The sequence below is a fragment of the Drosophila mojavensis genome, unplaced genomic scaffold (assembly GCF_018153725.1).
Source record: "Drosophila mojavensis isolate 15081-1352.22 unplaced genomic scaffold, ASM1815372v1 contig_80, whole genome shotgun sequence".
Lineage (NCBI taxonomy): Eukaryota > Metazoa > Arthropoda > Insecta > Diptera > Drosophilidae > Drosophila > Drosophila mojavensis.
In genome coordinates, this window is record NW_025318906.1 from 15281402 (window position 1) to 15299400 (window position 17999).

General features: G+C 33.9%; 1 protein-coding gene across 3 annotated transcripts in view; it reads right to left on the minus strand.

Annotated features, from left to right (window-relative positions):
- LOC6580056 overlaps window positions 1-17999 on the minus strand; it is a 56738-nt gene that overhangs the window by 32870 nt on the left and 5869 nt on the right. The gene's annotated exons all lie outside the window — the stretch shown is intronic.

Consider the following 17999-nt stretch of genomic DNA (forward strand, 5'->3'; position numbering starts at 1 on the left):
GTATTTCAAGAGATTTGGCAACAAAATCAGAAATAGAATAGGGTTCGTATTTAGCACAGAAATACGATAAACTAGAGATAGATAAGGCAGCAGAACCAGTAGAAAATCCTGCTTAAGTAAAATATCAAAATAGAACTAGCATTTCAAAAAGATTTGCAATAAGGGATCATAAAGAGAACTAGAATAATATGTATATTAAAAATAGAAATATGAAATATAACAGAAGTATGAGAGATCAAAAAAGAGAAAAAAAATAATTTAAATTAAATTCAAAATCAGGTTATAATCAGCAACACATTAACCGGAATGGGAATCACTTATGACGTTCATGAGTATAACAGTTCTGAATTATTGGTTCAGATTTGTCGACAGATTTGTCTAAGTGAATTCAATCTAGCATTAGCTTGGAGATACACGAGTATAAGCAAATGTAATTATAAAAAAGATCCCTTTAAACATACCCAAGTATAACAGTTGGGAATCAAAAGAGCTGTGCCCAAAGAGCCAGATGTGGAATCGCCCTTCAAAATCGTTCTAGACTTACATGAGTTTAAGACTTATTCACTATCAGTCGAGAATTACCTTAGGCATATATTTACGAGTATAACAGTTCTAGGCTAGCATATCCAGAGAACAACAAGACGCACAAACACACACAAGTATAACAGAAAAAAAGGCAGAATATCAAGGGCGATTTGCATAACCAGAAACCGAATCGGCTTTAGGCTACGCATATAAACGAGGCACCAGTGCGAGTGCGAGTATAACAGTTTTGAGCAAGGGCTAAACAGTTATTTAAATTAAGGCTGGCGGCCTCCGCATCTACTATTTAAATGTTGACATCTCTGACAACTCGGACAATTGCATTCATTTCAATCAAAATTTTAATTGAGCTTTATTTGTAAATTCATGAAGCGGGCGTCGTGTGATGCGCGATAAAGATCTGAGTTTCGCGTCTGTGACAGGCGTGAAGTGAGCCAAATTATTTGGACAGCACTGAGAAACATAAACAAAAACAAGAAAAAAAAATTAAAAATACAAATAAAAAAACAGCAAATTAAAATAAACAGCAACAACAACAACAAGAGCAGGGAGAGAGGAGCTGGAGGAGGAAATAAAAAGTCAGGCAGAAAAGAAATAAAATAAAAATCACAGAGTTTATTGTCTGTCTGTCAGCCCCAAGTGACGGCTGCCCAATCTTGGAGCTTGCTCTTGGCCAAGCTTATTGAAAAGTCTTCCGCTTTTCAAAAATCAGCGTTTAAGGAGTTGGCTGGAGATTAGCAATCGCCAGGTTTCGGGTTCGGCTGCTAATCACAAGGTGCCAGGTGCCAGTTGCCAGTTGCCAGTTGCCAGTTGCCTTCCCAGTTGGCCCGCCCCGCCCCAGTCCGGAACGGCCCGTCCCAGCCTCTCCATTGATTTATTGGCAAATTTCAAGTTAACACTTTTTCCTAAATTGAGTTATTTATTTCGCTGGCTGCCAACTGCCAGTTGCCCAGTTGGCTCAGTTGGCTCAGTTGGCTCTGTTGGCCAGTTTAGCTGCTGCTGCCAGTTGCCGTTGTTTTTAGCCATTTTGCTATAATTTCAGCGCATGGAGTCGTCACGTAGTTGGCATTGGCTTTAACAAGGAGGCGCATGAGCCGGCGATTGGACATTGCATTTAGATTTATATTCATAGATTTTGGCAGTTGTCTTAATGAACTTTTCTGATTTATGTGTGCTCCTGGCCAATGTGGCCAATAGCAATTGCAAACAAAGTAACAAAAAAAAAAAAAAAAAGACCCCAAGTAAAAGAAAATTCTTTTCCAACTTCTGATGAAAACTTTAATTTGCAACTGTTGCTTGAATATTTTTTGCAGACATTAAAAAAAAAACAAGACTTGGAAAACGGCGATAAAAAAAATTAGCTCAAAAAAATGTGATTTAAATAAAAAAAAAAAAAATCTTGGAAAAATGTAATACTAAATAAAAAAAAAAACAAATTAACTTGGAAAAATGTGATTAAAAAGAAAAAAAAAAGAAGAATAGTTTACATTTAATTTCTGTTATATAAAAAATTGATCAAATTGATGCTCAAATAATTTAAACAGTTTTCAGTGCTCTGAAATTATTTATGTTTTAAATATCTGTTAAAAATATTAAATATGTATATAATATTTTTATATAAATTACTTTAAAAAATAATAATTCATTTTATATAAATTTATTAAAATAACTTTCAGCTCAAATAAAAATGTTATGTTATTATAAAAGAAATTTGGTATCGTTAGATAGAGGAAATGCTCTATTTTATGTCAGTTCAATTTATTTTTTTATACTCATAAATATTTCACTTCATTACGATTTTTTTTTTAATATTTTAAAATAAATATATCTCATATTTATAGACTTGAAAATAGCTGTTGTTCATTTATGCATCATTTCCTAATGCCATTAATCAAGTGCAATCCGAATTATATAATTTAACAGTTCGTAAAACGGAAAACTTTGATACGGAAACTGAAGGTTAAGCTTTATATGTGGGTAACTGTAGTTCATGTTATGTATGCTCATTTGTTTGTTCGTGTGTTCGCTTGGCTATTGTCTGCGTTTGTCGCTTTTCCTTAACGCTTTTCACCATTTCCCATACCAACAGAAAACCGTTAGGCGTAAACCCAGCAAACGGCGTCATTGCCAAGTGCGAAAATTAACGCAACAAAAAAGAAGAAGCAGAAGAAGAAAAACAACGAAACATTCATAGAAATGCAGCTGTAAAGTAAATGTTCACACCATGAATTGCGTGGAAAAGTGTAGAAGAAGAAGAAGAAGAAGCAGCAGCAGCAGTTGCCGCCACATCAAATAGCAAAAATCGACTGAATTAATAATGGGAATATAATGTTTTAATTAATGTTGTCTATCGATAAACAGGTAGACGGACAGGTAGTGAGACGTCTTTCCATCTTGCGAGTGAAAGTTAAAAAAAAAAAAAATAAAATAAATACATTTAACAGCAAAATCGTCATGATTGAGAGAAATACGCGTAATACTCATGAATTGAATTGAATGGAATGCTTAAGTGAATAAGCCGCCTAAACTCTTAAGAAATCATAAATCTGCATGTGTGTGTGTGCAACTGTTTATACACATATCCAAGTGGGCGTTTACTTTTATTGACAAGTGTTTTGCGAAGATGCGCAAGTGAAAATGCTTAGGCAACAGTGGCAAATGAAAGTGCGTAGATGAGCTGAGGTGTTTCTTCACCTGTGGGTGGATTAAGCAGTTGTTGTTGCCTTTTTTGGATAGATTATCTTGAGAGTATATAGATTTGGATGTATGTATGTAGTTGTACAAGAACTAGATATAGAACAAATATTTTCTAGGCTAACATGTGTTACATTTCAGAAAGCCTGGGCTGAGTGATCTAAAATAATTGTATATAAAAAAAAAAAAATAATAATAATAATAATTGAATTACATTTTGTAATAAATATATTATACATTTAATAAAAAAATAATAATAAAAAAATAAGAATTATTTTAAATTTTGTAATAAATATATTATACATTTAAAGTTAAATGGCGCTAAAATAATATTGAATGCTAGTTTATAGAGCACTTCATAACTAATTAATTTTTTTTTTTTTTTTTAAATAAAAACATTTATCGACTGTTTGTCGGCGAGCTACAAAGTTTTAAACTTAAAAAAACAAAAATGCACTTTGCCTGTCATTAATCCCTGTACACTTATATCCGGCATGATCAGAAATTATTAAGCTAAATCAATTTTAGTTTTAGTGCTTATTTTTATTAATTTTTTGCATACAATATTTTATTTATTTTTTTATTTTTATAATTGCTTAATTGGCTTCTTCTATTATTCATATTCAATATAAGCCCACTCTTCAACATAAATTTCAAATTTCCTATATGCCAACACAAATTTGATTTAATAAATAACAAACAAAATTTTTCACGGTCAACAGCTTAAGACCTAAATTATTATTTTATTAATCAAAAATAAACAATCATAAACCTATGCCATATTTGCAGTTTTTTGCGCATAAATTAAACAAAAATTATTTGAAGAAGAATATTAGGAAATAATTATGGGAAAACAATGTTAAATATAGCTATTAAAAATTTTAAAGATTTTATATACTCTTTTGTGAGTGTATTTAAATATTCTTTAAGATTTTGATTGAAACTAAAAAATTATTCCCAACATTAATTATGAAATCGAGCTATTCAAAGTCTTAATTAAGCCCGCCCATTGTTTGCCATAAAAGTATCGCCACATACATATAGGAACCATATATGGATACTATATCTGTGCACGGTGCATAAATCAGTTGGTCAGTTGATCAGTTTCTCAAATTATGAATTAGCCATTTGAATAGCGCTATAAGTCAAAGTTGGTTTACGGCGTTTCGCTTATATAACTTTAGCCGAGAGTTGCGAATTTCTATTTATGGGTCTCCCTCCACAGCTCTTAATGACAGCTCTTTATGGACCACTTGCCAGGCAGTTGCTTGCTTGCTTGATTTTTTTTTTTTTGCTCTCTCAGTTTATTTTTTTTATAGTTGAGGGGGTTTCGCTTTTTTCCGAAGTACAAATTTCATACTTTCGCTTTCATAAGAGCTGTCAAGCACACACACAGACACACACACACACACCGGCAGAGAGATAGCCTACAGGTTTTCCTTGGTATCTCAAAGATTTGCAATAAAAATTTTCTAACGGCCATTTACAACATTTTTCATATGCTCTTTGCAGTATTGGGCGAAACGGGTATATTGGTTGTTGAGTTTAATAAATATGTAGAAAGAGAGACAGAGATAGAGAAATAAAACCAATGCATAAGAGATAAAGCAAAATTATTTTAATAAATAGACGGAGAGAGAGAGAGGAAAAGAGATTGAGTAAGCAAGAACATGGGACTAAGAAACAAATGTAGAAAGAGAGTAAAGTAGAAGAGAAAAATAAATGGAGAGAGATATAGTAGAGACATATAGATAGATATATGGATATATATATAGAGAGAGAGATGGAGATGCAGAAATAAAACGAATGCATTAGAAATCAACATAAAATATTTCAATAAATATAATGAGAGAGAGAAAAAGAGTGAGGGAGACAGAGAGAGAGAGAGAGAGAGAGAGAGAGAGAGAGAGAGAAATGAACTACATTAAAGATCAAATTAAAATATTTCAAGCATCAATTTAGCCTCTCACCTCCAGCTTGATCACCTTTACACACCTGTCTTTAGCTGCATTCCGAACAGAGTATTGCCAAGCTGGCAATTGCAGCGTTCTTATTTTTGATAATTCCCATTTTGTAGTGCACTTTGGCAGCCAATTAGCAGCGAAACCGCCAAAGATACACAAATAATAAATCTAAGACTAATAAAAATAATACAAATATGCAATGGCAGCAATAGCAACAACAACAGCAACAACAGCAACAACAACAACAACGGCAACGGCAACTGCAACAAGCAACGGCAATAGCTTATTGCATTTGCTCCAATGTTGGTAAATGCAACCGGTTGCTGCCCAGCCGAAAAATCAACGAAATCAACAACAACAACAACAACGGCAGCAGCAACAGCGGCAACAACAACAACTGCTGCAAAGACGGCAAAACAGCAGCAACAACGACTTTCCATTTTCAAATGCTTTTTGCTGGCATTGCAGCCTTCAGTGCTAGCCGGCAAGCTGGCCACGGCTGCAACACCGACAACAACAACAACAGCAGCAACAACTGCTGCAGCAACAGCAAACGGCAGCATCGACAACGCCAGCAACAACCAGCGACAACTTTTCATTTCGTTTTTCACGCGGCGCATGCCAAAAACAAAAAAAAAAAAAAAAAAAAAAAAAAAAAAAAAAAAAAAATAAAAAATAATAAAAAGACGCGACCAAAAAACTGCAATGATTTTTATGATAGCCATTGGCTGGGTATATGGACTATGTCATTTAGTTTGTATTGCTCTTATGGCATATTTCCTTTATGAGATATATAAATACATATTTATATTATATTTATATTTATATATTTCTCTAGTAAAGTGTTTGATTCTCATATTCTTCATATTTCTAGTTGGTACAGAAATTAAATTTATTTTTTATTATATTATGTATTATTTTTATATATATTGTCTTATTAAGTCGCTCAGCTAGCAGCGCATGCGTCTGATGACTTGAACTAAAATCAACTTTTCGCTTGGTTGTTTTTTTTTTCTTCTTCTTATTTTTTTCTTCATTTTGGAGAACTGCAAACAGAAATTGCTGGCGTTGTCTGCGCGCTGTCTACGCAGCTGGAAGTCCCCGCTGCAGCGCCCAATCGAAACCCCAATTCGAGTCACAAGACTCATAGACGCATTCGCAGGCCGTAGACCTCGTCGAGGAAGGCATTGGATTTGATGTTCAAGTCGTGGCTGTGCGGCAAGTGCTGCAGTGTTGACAATTTGAAGTTGCATGTTGTTGTTGTTGTTGCTGTTGTTGTTGTTGCTGTTGTTGTTGTTGTTGTTGTTGTCTGCTTTAAGTTGTATGTTGTATTTGTTATTGCTGCTATTGACCGGTCTTTGCCTTTCACAAGAGACCGGCCCATGGATATTAGTGGGCGCAATATAAGCACAATGTTGTTGTCGTTATTGCTGTTGTTGTTGTTGTTGTTGTTGTTATTGCTGCCTCTACTAATGCTGCTATTGCCTTTTGCTTCTTGCCTTTTGCTTCTTGCTTTTGCTTTTCATAGCCACAGCAATAATTGCTCAATGCCTTTTTTGGGCTCTGCCAGCGGAAATGCGCGGCTTGATTGCGACTTGCACTTGGCTTCGAAAGGCTTACGATGTGCTCGATGTGCCACTAGTTGGTCTTTTTGTGTAAAGATTTGACTATTTGACTATTTGTCCATTTGACTTGGCTGTGCATCTGCCCCAATCGAACACCGGCAAACGGAAGCGCGTCGCACAAGCCAAACATTGAGGAAAGCCAAGCAAACCCCAGCCCAACCCACAATTCTAACTCCAACCCCAACACCAGCGCCAACTCCAACTCCAATCCAATGAGTCAAACATGTAAATTCTATAGACGCGCACAACTTGATTGATGTCTCGAGGAAAGACTTGTTAATAGTCTGAAGCGAATCTATAGTACGTACTTCCGTTCAATTAAGAATGATTGCAGAGGGCAGGCCAAGAGTTTGTTTGCTTTTCAATTTCATAGATATACAATTATAACTATGCTGTATGTATGTATGTTAAGGAAGTATATGCAAAATATGTTCATGTGAGATGAGGTGTAATAATCTACTTTATACATATACTATATATACAGATTTGTATAGCTAGAAGAAGTATTTGATATATGTATGTATATAGAGTTCATAGTAAGCTTGATAAGTTCCTTCAGCAGTTCCATCTCAGTATATCCAAAATCAAATTGTTGAAACACAACCCCTTTGCTATACAAACTCCCATTGATGACTCGCATAATTAATCTTAAGTAAATTCTAAAAGTCAATTAGACAACCTTTAACAATAGCCCCAACATTTATTTCATTTATCACATCAGCTTGACACGCGCTGTAAACAATTAGAGCTCCAGTTTCAGTTCCAGTTCCAGTTCCAGTTCCAGTTCTCACTCTTAGTACCTGGGGCTAAAACATATTGACTTGGCAGCTCCCTTTTTGACCTGAACTGAGTTTTCTTGGAAAACCATTAACATTAACAATAACATTAGCATTAACATTCATCAATTAACCGTTAACATTAATAGCAACAACAACAACAACAACAACAAACACATTTACAAAGCGCTGCCTGAAAAGTTGACGCCTTTCAAAGTTGTCAACGTCATAAAGTCAAGCTAAGCTGAGGCTAATGTTGTTTGTAGTTTGTTATTATTGTTGTTAGAGCTGTTGTTGTTGTTGTTGCTGCTGCTGCTGCTGTTGGCCACATTTTTACCGTTTGTCAACTGTCATATTTCTGTTTCGTGTGTATAACAAATACATACATATACATATAGATATATATTTCCATATAGTTATCTTTACTTCTCTCTCGTTCTCTCCCTCTCTCTCCCTCTCTCTCCCTCTCTCTGTTGCAGTTAATTTGTTATTATTTTGACATTAATTTGTTGATGATTTTCGAATGGGTTTCTCGCTAGGGGCTCTGAATAATTTGTAACTGTTGTTATTAAATTTATACACCAAACACAGAAAAAAAGAAGAAACCCCAGTGTGAAGCCTCAAGGTAAATAATATGAATAAGTCTGTGTCTGGAGCCTAACATAAAAAACAAAAAAATGTTTACTAAACTTTTAAAATATGAGTGGAAAATAAAAAGAAATTTCAACGATTCTAGAGAATTTTCTAGACAATAAATTGATTGAACCTGAAATTTTTGATTTAAAATGTGCTTAAATATATATTAAATGTAATTTTTTTAAAATAATATTTTATTTTTATGTTTATTATTTATATAAGTAAATTATTATTTATTTATATACTAGTATTATTTATTCATTTATTATATTATATATAAATATTTATTATATATGAAATATTATTAACAAAATTGTTTCGTTTATTTATATTTATATTTATATTTAATTGTATATTTATTTTTATACATAAAATATTATTGATTTAATTATAGTTACATTTTGCTTCTTATTAATATTTATTCATTTATTATAAATGATTAAAATTATTAAAGAAATATTAATTTTTTTTACTTATTTATATTTAATTGGCTATTTATTTTTATATATAAATCATTATTTTATTAATTATAATTAAATTTTACCTATTTTTATTTATTCATTTTTTATATATAAATAATTCAATATATTAACAATATATTTTATTTATTTATTTATATTTCATTGCATATATATTTTCCCCCATATCATTTATTCCATTTACAATAAAAATCCCTCTCTCATTCATAATTAAATAGCATTTAACTTGCGGCACTTTTCCGATCTCCTTGAGTGCGGCTACTATGTCACGTATTCCTGCAATTTCCTCGAGTTGCTCTCGCATTGCTCAAGAAAGTAAAGAGATACCGTCATATAAATACGTTTTCGGGCATGCGATTCGCATTTAAAACGTAAAGAGAAACATTTCTGGTTAATTACGCCATTCACTATCATTAACACATTTCCTTGTCATCATTCTGCTGACCCAATTGCTGGTGGCCAGAGTCAGAGTCACTAACTCAACTGGCCAAAGAAATTAAACAATTTTGTTGTTGTTATTGCTGTTCATACGGCGATTGCTGAAAATGTTTTGGACTTACGCGTTACGTTTGCCTGCAAACGCTGACAGCTGCAATTAAGCCGCGGGGGAAACAAAGCCAACGGACTAGCATTGCAATTAAATGGAATCATTTTCTGGAGCATCGAGCAGCAACTTGTAGCAGCAGCACATTTTTGGAAATGAGCAGGAGTGATCGACTAGCAGATACCTTGGAAGAGCGCAGTGGGCCCTTAAGGGAGCCAGAGTGATCGACTAGAAGAGTGTATTTGGAAGAGCTACATATAAGTCTGTAGATTGTAGAACTACATATAAATTTGTAGAACTCATTCTTTCGAGAGCTAATTGGGTAGACGAGTAGGACCTGAGTTTTTGGGTTATAGATTCTTATCAAGAATATACGTATATACTTAAGAAGTTCAATCCGACGTCTTTTTTATATTTTCATTAAATCAATATACCCAACTCACTCGTTTTGACAAGGTATTCAAAATATTATTTAAAAGCTAAGCGTCTCAAAGCAAAAACTGCAGGTGAGACGAATAATCACAATTATTGGTTAATACCAAACTATAAACTCTGAGCTTTGAGAACAAACTTCAATTTATAATATAACTTCTTTATAGTTTCTAATAATAATAAATAATATTGAACGTTCAAACTTATATACAGATTTATAAAATCGTATAATATATTATGCATTAATTCATTTACTCATGCTGCTTGGATGGAAAGTAGGACAATTTGCAATTTGTTGTAGTCTAGCAAAGGATTTTTAGCTTAGTGTTGTATAATTTATATATTTATATTCAATTTATGTATTAAATTAATATTCAATCATACTTTCAAATAATAATTTATAAAAAATTAATGTATTATTGAAATATTTAATTTATATATTTATATATTATATAAAGTATTATTTAAAAAATAATTAAATTTATATTTTAACTATATTTATTAAATTATTTATTTATTTAATTATATTTATATATTTTCTAATAACTGAATTAATAATAATTAATTTTTAATTTATATTTTATATATATTATAAATTCAATATGCAAATTATTTCTAAAATTTAATTTAATATATTTATGTAATATAGTATAATTTAATTCGTAATATAATAAACTTACATGTTTCTACAATTTTTGCATTTCTTGAAACTCAATGCTTCATCGCCGTTTTAATCTCTTGCTCTTCCTATCAGTTAGTCCATCAATCAGTCAAGACTGCTGAAGAAACTCTTTGATAACATCTAAGCTAATCTGACCTTATGTATAAATCTAGATTTAGTTTACATAATAATTAGCTTCAGCTACAACTGTTATTAGTATTCATCCAGCAATGGATTCTTTGCCGGGAAAGAAGTTTCTCTAGCATGAACTTGACCTCGCCCAGCAAGCTGTTCCAGCTATTTCACCTGGCCAACTCTAACGCAGGTAAAACGTTATAACGTTAGCAACTATTCAACACGTGAGTTTTTTCCGTTTCTCTCTCCCTCTCCCTCTCTCTCTCTCCCTGTCTCTATCGTGTTTCTTTGTTGTTTTGTAATGAAGTTCACACGCTCGTTGTCCGTCACATTAACGTGACCATTGGCCACAGAAGACGAAGCTGAAGAAGAGGCAGCAGACGAAGCCAAAGCTGAGAGAATTTGATGTGATGTGACTGCGCATCATAAATAACAAACATCATTATCATATGCTCTCATCATGATTATCTCGAGCAGGCGGCAATTAAAACAAGAGCGAAAGTAAAACATTTAACAAAATATAAGCAGAAGCCGCAGACTGTAAAAACAACAACACAAAAACAATAACAAATGCATATTTAAAAGCCATTTAAAAGCCACAAAACAATAAAAATAAAGCCAAGACCAAGACATGATTATATTTTGCGCGTTTTTTCCTTGAGCTTTCGCTGAATTTAATAAATTAATAAGTGTTGCAATTGCAGTTAGCGAAAATGAAGTGAAAATTACTCGTATTATTGCTCGCACTTGGCGAGTGCGAGCGAAACAAGCCTGAATTAGCTTGGAAAGCAGCGAATAAGAACTTTGCAGTCGGGCGTAAGCGACTGAGTGATACTCGCTCGAGGAAGAATGATGAAATTTAGTTAAATATATAAATGAAAGACTAGAATATGGAATAAGGATATTTTTATCAAAGTTCAATCCATTGAATTCAGATTCCAGTTGCAATGGAGCTTGATTGACAACTAATATTATTTTTTTTTATTTTTTATTTTTTATGATAATATTTTATCCTTGCAGTGCCTATAGTTTCTATCTCCAATTAACTTTGCTCAAAAAATAATCTACTCTTCTTCCAGTGCCTCCGTCTCCTCTATCTCCAAAACTAATATACTCTTATTCACATCATGAATATAGAGTGCCCTATATAAAATTCAATTCAAATGCAATTATGTGACTTATGCAGTGACTCCCTTCACTCTCCACTCACAGTCCGAAAAAAAAAAAACAAATCTCTGTCAGACCCAAAAAGCGAACTGATTCTTAGCCATAAAAAATCATGCGGTGTCATGACTTTAATTACTTTATTAGCCCCAACTGAAGAGGTCTGCATTTATTATTATTCTTCTGCGTTCTTTTACCCATTTCTTTTTTGGCCCACACACACACACGCACACACACTGTGAGCCGTCTGATATATGGAGGCCAGGACCTGGTGGGCCGCTATCTGAGTCGGCGGCCTTCTTAGCGGTACTTCGAGGCTTAAGAAGCAGCGCAACAGAAATTAACCAAAGACAAATCGCTTACGCCCCCAGGGCGGCCGCCGGACCAACATAACAATTTAATGTTACAATTTATTAATTCTTTTATGTATATTTGACATACATACCACGAGAGCATACATACATATACTTATATATGTATGTACACTGATATCGGCTAACTGGCAGCGCATAAAAAAATAATGCATTTATCACAAAGTTGCACAGTGGAACGAAAGCAGTTTGAAGTCGCAAATATATCGAAGAAAATTAATGAATTAAAATATAAAAAAAAAAAAAAAATAAATTGTTGATACCTGTTCAGAATGAATGAATGGAGCATATTAGTTTCAGCGTGGTTTGGTAAATCAGAAAATATTTATATTTGATTTAATTTAACTCAATTTTGGGTCCATTGATCTTATGTTTTTCTTTTTTTTACGTTTACAAAACTTAACTATAAATTTAATATAAGATTTTTTTTTTTTAATATTTCAATTTTTTCTTAGCCAGTAATTTTTATGATTTTAATTTATTTCTTATTTATTATTTATTTTGTTGTTTTTAAATTTTTATTTGTTCGTATATTTGTTTTCTTGGTTTTAATGAGTTCTTAAATCAATAATAACTAATGGAATTTTTATTGAAGAATATTTTGGTAATCTAAAATTTCGTTTAAGCAGTCATAGATATTTGAAGCTGTTAAAGTCGAGCTCCGTCATAATATTCTGAATTTATAAATTTAATTCTCTTTTAAATACATTATAATATTTATATATAATTTAATATTTTTTTTTTTTAGCTTTACAACCACTGTATACGACCGTATACATATATAAAGAAAATAAAAAATTTGATGATGGCCAGCCAACAAATTGAACAAAAGGCAACTCCAGCCAGAGGCCCTTTGGACGTTGTGGTCACACATTCCAGCTAAAGGCGTGCAAGGCCCGTGTACGTTGCCCAAAACAAAACGACAACAAAACAAGCAAAGAAACCAAAATGATGACGGAAAATTAATAATGAATGCGCCGAGGTAGCTGAGGCACCTCCTCGGTAGCTCAGACCCAGCTGAGAGAGTCAATGAAATATGTGCGTGTGTGTGTGGGCAGAGTGTATTAAAAATTAATTAAAAACTCACAAAGTCAACTCGAGTCGAGTACATAGAAAGCAACAAAAGTAACTAGAGAAATGCTCATTATCATGGCAACAACTTGAGTCAGAGCTCTATAGCGGGACGTGCTACGTGTTGGGCATACCCAAGTCCAAGTCCAAGTCCAAGTCCAAGAACAGAACACACAAAGTCTGTTGGCAAAATTGATTTCGAGAGTGGAGCATAGCGAATTGACCCACTGCTGCGAGTCTACTTATCAGATACAAAACAAGAAGAAGATGGAAAACGTTAGAACAGAACTGCTCTAACTGCGCTCTCTTTACCTCGATATCAATAGAGCCCAGTTCTTTGGCACGCTTCTGCTTCAGGCTCAGTCTCAGCTTGAGCTTCAGCTTCAGCTTTTGCTTTGGCTACTTCGACAAGCAAATCATTTGCTGCGCCTTGAGGCAAACACTTGTTGTTGTTGTTGCTGCTGATCAATTTGCATAATTAGCGCACCTTTTTCGACCATTAAACATATTTTTAACAACGCTTCTTTAATCACCTTTAAGTGAGAGTTAAAAAAAAAAATATATATATGTATATATATGAATAAAAGCGGGTTAAAATATTTTCTGGGCTTCCTGGCGAAAGTCTGAAACTGTTTTACAACTCTACCTAGGGTAGGGCAGTAATTATGAAATGAGAACGAAAATCTTCGGTTGTACAAAATTTGAATTCTCTTAACATAAATGAAATATATGTAGCACATATATTCTAGAATTACTAGCAGAACACTTCTTTCCGAGTAAGTAATCTCATATTTCCTCAGATTGCATTTAAATATCCATTTTCTTTACTATCTATTTTCTAAATTTATTTTATAAAATTATATCACATTAATTACCCCCGTTTGTAGCTCTGTTCAAAGTCCATAGAATTCCCAATTGATTTTAGCTAAGAGCGAGTTGATTAAAACTGAATGAATATTTTATAGCAAATTATTTTGAAAATAGAACCAGGAAATGCCACATAACGAAACCGAAAAACCTATCCACTTTCTACGTCTTCAATTTGCTGTTGTTTAGTAACTAATAATTAACAAATAAATGACCTCGAGCCTGCAGCTTAATGAAAGTTGGATATTACAGTAATTTTACGTATGCAAAGCTTTCGAATACAAAATCGATCTATCTATTAACCTTTCTAGTGATAATTTTTTGCCTAGTTATCTTTCTAGCTATTTTTGGCTATTTTATAGCTAAATTTATAGTGAACTTTACAGCAATCTTTACAACTGTCTTTCTAGGGGTATTTAGCATTCCAGCATCTTTCTAACCATCTTCTTAGTTCGCCTAATCGATCTCTCTATTTATCTGTCGAGCAATCAATTTATCTCAAGTTGTCTTTTTAGCTATTTTTCTAGCTATATTTTTAGCTATTTTATAGCTAAATAAAAAAAAACGATTCTATCTATCTTTCTAGTTGTGTTTCTATTTATATATCAATCTACTATATAAATATCTATCAACCAATCTCTATATTGATTTCCTCCTATCTATTTATCTAAATATCTATATATACAAAAACATATGCATGAGCAAATATGACAGTCACTGGGACAGCAATCAGTGGTTCGCTGCAGCTGCAGCTGATAAAGACTTCGATTGCGATACTATACTTAGAGATACTTGAATAGAGCGAAAGATAGTTAGGAAAGATAATATTTGCTAGCCCGATTGACACAGTGCCATAGTATTAAAACGTTGCCTCTGAGAATAGAAGGAAGCGGAACTGCTACTAAAAGTAGATCTAAAGTGAACATACAAAGTCTTTAGTCCATTGACAATCAGATGACCCAGATTTCTGCTTTTGTTAGTAAATCAACTAAGAGTAAATAATAAGTATGATAAATCCGCTTGGTAAACCCAAGCAAATCCAATCCAGATTCTCCTTTTTCATAGGAATCAAATCATTTTGCAAACAAACCTAGAGTAAAAACAACTTCCAGAGTAGAATATCCACACTTGTTGCTGCTACTTGGTTTCAGCTGCTGTCTGGGCCTCTGTGGAATGTGAGAGAAATGGCTGAATGCAAACAAGCAATAACAATAAACAAAGGCGATTCATTGAATAATAAATGCAGTCCAGATGCAATTATCAAAGCAAAACATTTCTTTGTCAGATGAGTGAGCTGTCCGTTCGCTGTTGGCAGACTGAAAGGCATCGGTGAGCATCTCACCTTTGGGAGAAGAAGGTGTGCTGCAGTCATGCTTATCAGTTAGTAACAACGACAACATAATAAACACCCATAACAGCCACCGATGCAAATATTAACATGTAGCTCGTGAGATAAGAGAAAGATAAGAGCTGCACTGCTGTAAGTCAGTCACATTCACTGCGAGCCGAAAAAGAGTGAGAAAACTTTTGGGCAAGACAACGAGACAAAGCGATCGTCTTACCCGGAAGTTTTCTGTTGGCTGCTGCAACGGGCTGGGCTGGCCTGGGCTGGGTAGCTACTTTTACTTTAAACTGACTGTTTACTGGCTTGCATAATAGTTTTAATAGATGCAGTTCAAGTCAAGATGTGTGAGATATGCTTTAATAAGCATATAGATTGATACAAAAAAAGATACCGGTAGGCAAACATATGCAGATGCGGTTAGAAAGATAGATACAGATACATATGTGGATGTAGATAAAAATGTAGTAACAGATGCAAATTAGGTATACGGATACTGGGATACAGATAGATCAAAGACTCAGTCAGAAACAGATACAAATAGATCTAAAGATACAATTAAATATATAGATAGAGATACATCCACATATCCAATTCGAGAAACAGATATAGATATATAAATAATACTCATGCATATATACTCAGAGATTCAGATATACCAATACAAATAGATATACACATACAGAATCAGATATATAAAGACAGATACAAATGGAGATACAGCTACAGCTACAGCTACACATACAGATACAATGACACAGAGATACAGATACAGATACAGATACTGATACGTCGCACACGCCCCAAATAAAGCGACAAGAGTCGCGCTAACCGCTCACGATCCGAGCGCTAATTCAAACAAATTGCAGCATAAATGCATTATAAAAGGCAGAGGAGCAAACACGACCGACATCCAATGTGTGTGACTGTGTGTGTGTGTGTGTGTGTGTGTGTGTGTGTGTGTGTGTGTGTGTGTGTGTGTGTCTGTGTTTGTGTGTGACAGTATTAAAAGGCAACGGATTCTGGATTCTGGATACTCGAATACTCCGCATAGAAAACGCATATGATAAATTACACAAAAAGCTAGTTTCAAGCACACGGCTGCTGTAAATGTGGGCTGAGTGCACAGTGGTTGAAAAACAATTAAAAGTGATAAATAAATTCATTTAAATGAATGCAAATTTGAGACAATAGATCAAAAGATTTCAGTCAAAGACGATTTTTGAATGAAAGCTGAGATATCGTAATCTGCTGAAGTCGAATAGTCGAAAGATTATTAGGGAGCTCTCTTAACATTTATACAAATCAAATATCAGATATCACTAATCAGTTGCTGAAAACTCTTTTATAACGACAGACTACGAACTTATCTTAAGTAACTTTAATTCATGATATATTTACTGCTTCAAGAAATACTCAAGTTCTGGAGGTATTCTCAAATTCTTTTGGGCTCAACCAAGAGAAAACCCCTTTAATAAACAAACGAATATTTGAAACTTGAAACGAATTCAAAACCAGTTTCAGGCAATTCGCTTACATCAGTTTCAAATCATTTAATGTTACGCTTTAATTCACATTCCGAGTACATTTGCCGCTCCATTTGGTGCAAGCCCAAATATAATCGCTTTTTATTTCCCATTAATGATGATGAGCACCCACTGTGCAGCGTGCATCGGGCAGCAGCTAGAGTAAGCAGCAAGTGCTTTGTTGTTGTTGTTGTTGTTGGTGCAGCTAATTTGATTAATGATAAGCCGAGCTTAACTGACGACGATTGTGATTCATTATGTGCGCACATCCAGCACACTTAGCGCAAAAGATATAGATTCAGCTATAGCTCCAGTAACCAAGGCAGATGCAGATGCAGTTGACGTTGCAGTTGCAGAAGCAGATGCAGTAGCTGCTGCGAATTGCATTTAATAGATTGTTGGCATAGAATGAGGAGAGACAGAGCATTATTTTATTAGCTTGACAACATGTGTCCGTTGTTAGGCAATTGCCATATAGACTAGATCTCTCCTTTATCCCCCTCTCTACCCCTCTCACTCCATCGCTTACACTTGCCAATTGAATTGAATCACCATCAAATGCGAAATATGCTTTCGCTATCTATGAAATACAATTTAGTTGGCTGATTACATGCAATGAGCCATTTCCTTTGTTGTGTCGACTCGCACGCTAATGCCATAGTAGAGTCCGTTGTTGCCACTATCTATACATCTGTCTAGCTATGTGTGTATATCCATGTATATCTATGCTTCGTCACAGCTGCTGGCCACTTGCATCGCCCCATTTGGGTCAGAACAGAGCGGGCTATTCAACACAGTAAAAGAAAGGCGGTCAGAGCGCATTTCAATTTGATTTGCCTGAAGTCATCGACTCAAAAAAGAGGAATTCGTATAAGTATGAGCATACAGTGTACAGAATAAGTATAAGTATCTTTAGAGTTAAACATAGATACATTGATAGTTACATAGATACAGATACAGACAAAAATACAGATACAGATACAGATACAGATACAGATACAGATACAGATACAGATACAGATACAGATACAGATACAGATACAGATACAGATACAGATACAGATACAGATACAGATACAGATACAGATACAGATACAGATACAGATACAGATACAGATACAGATACAGATACAGATACAGATACAGATACAGATACAGATACAGATACA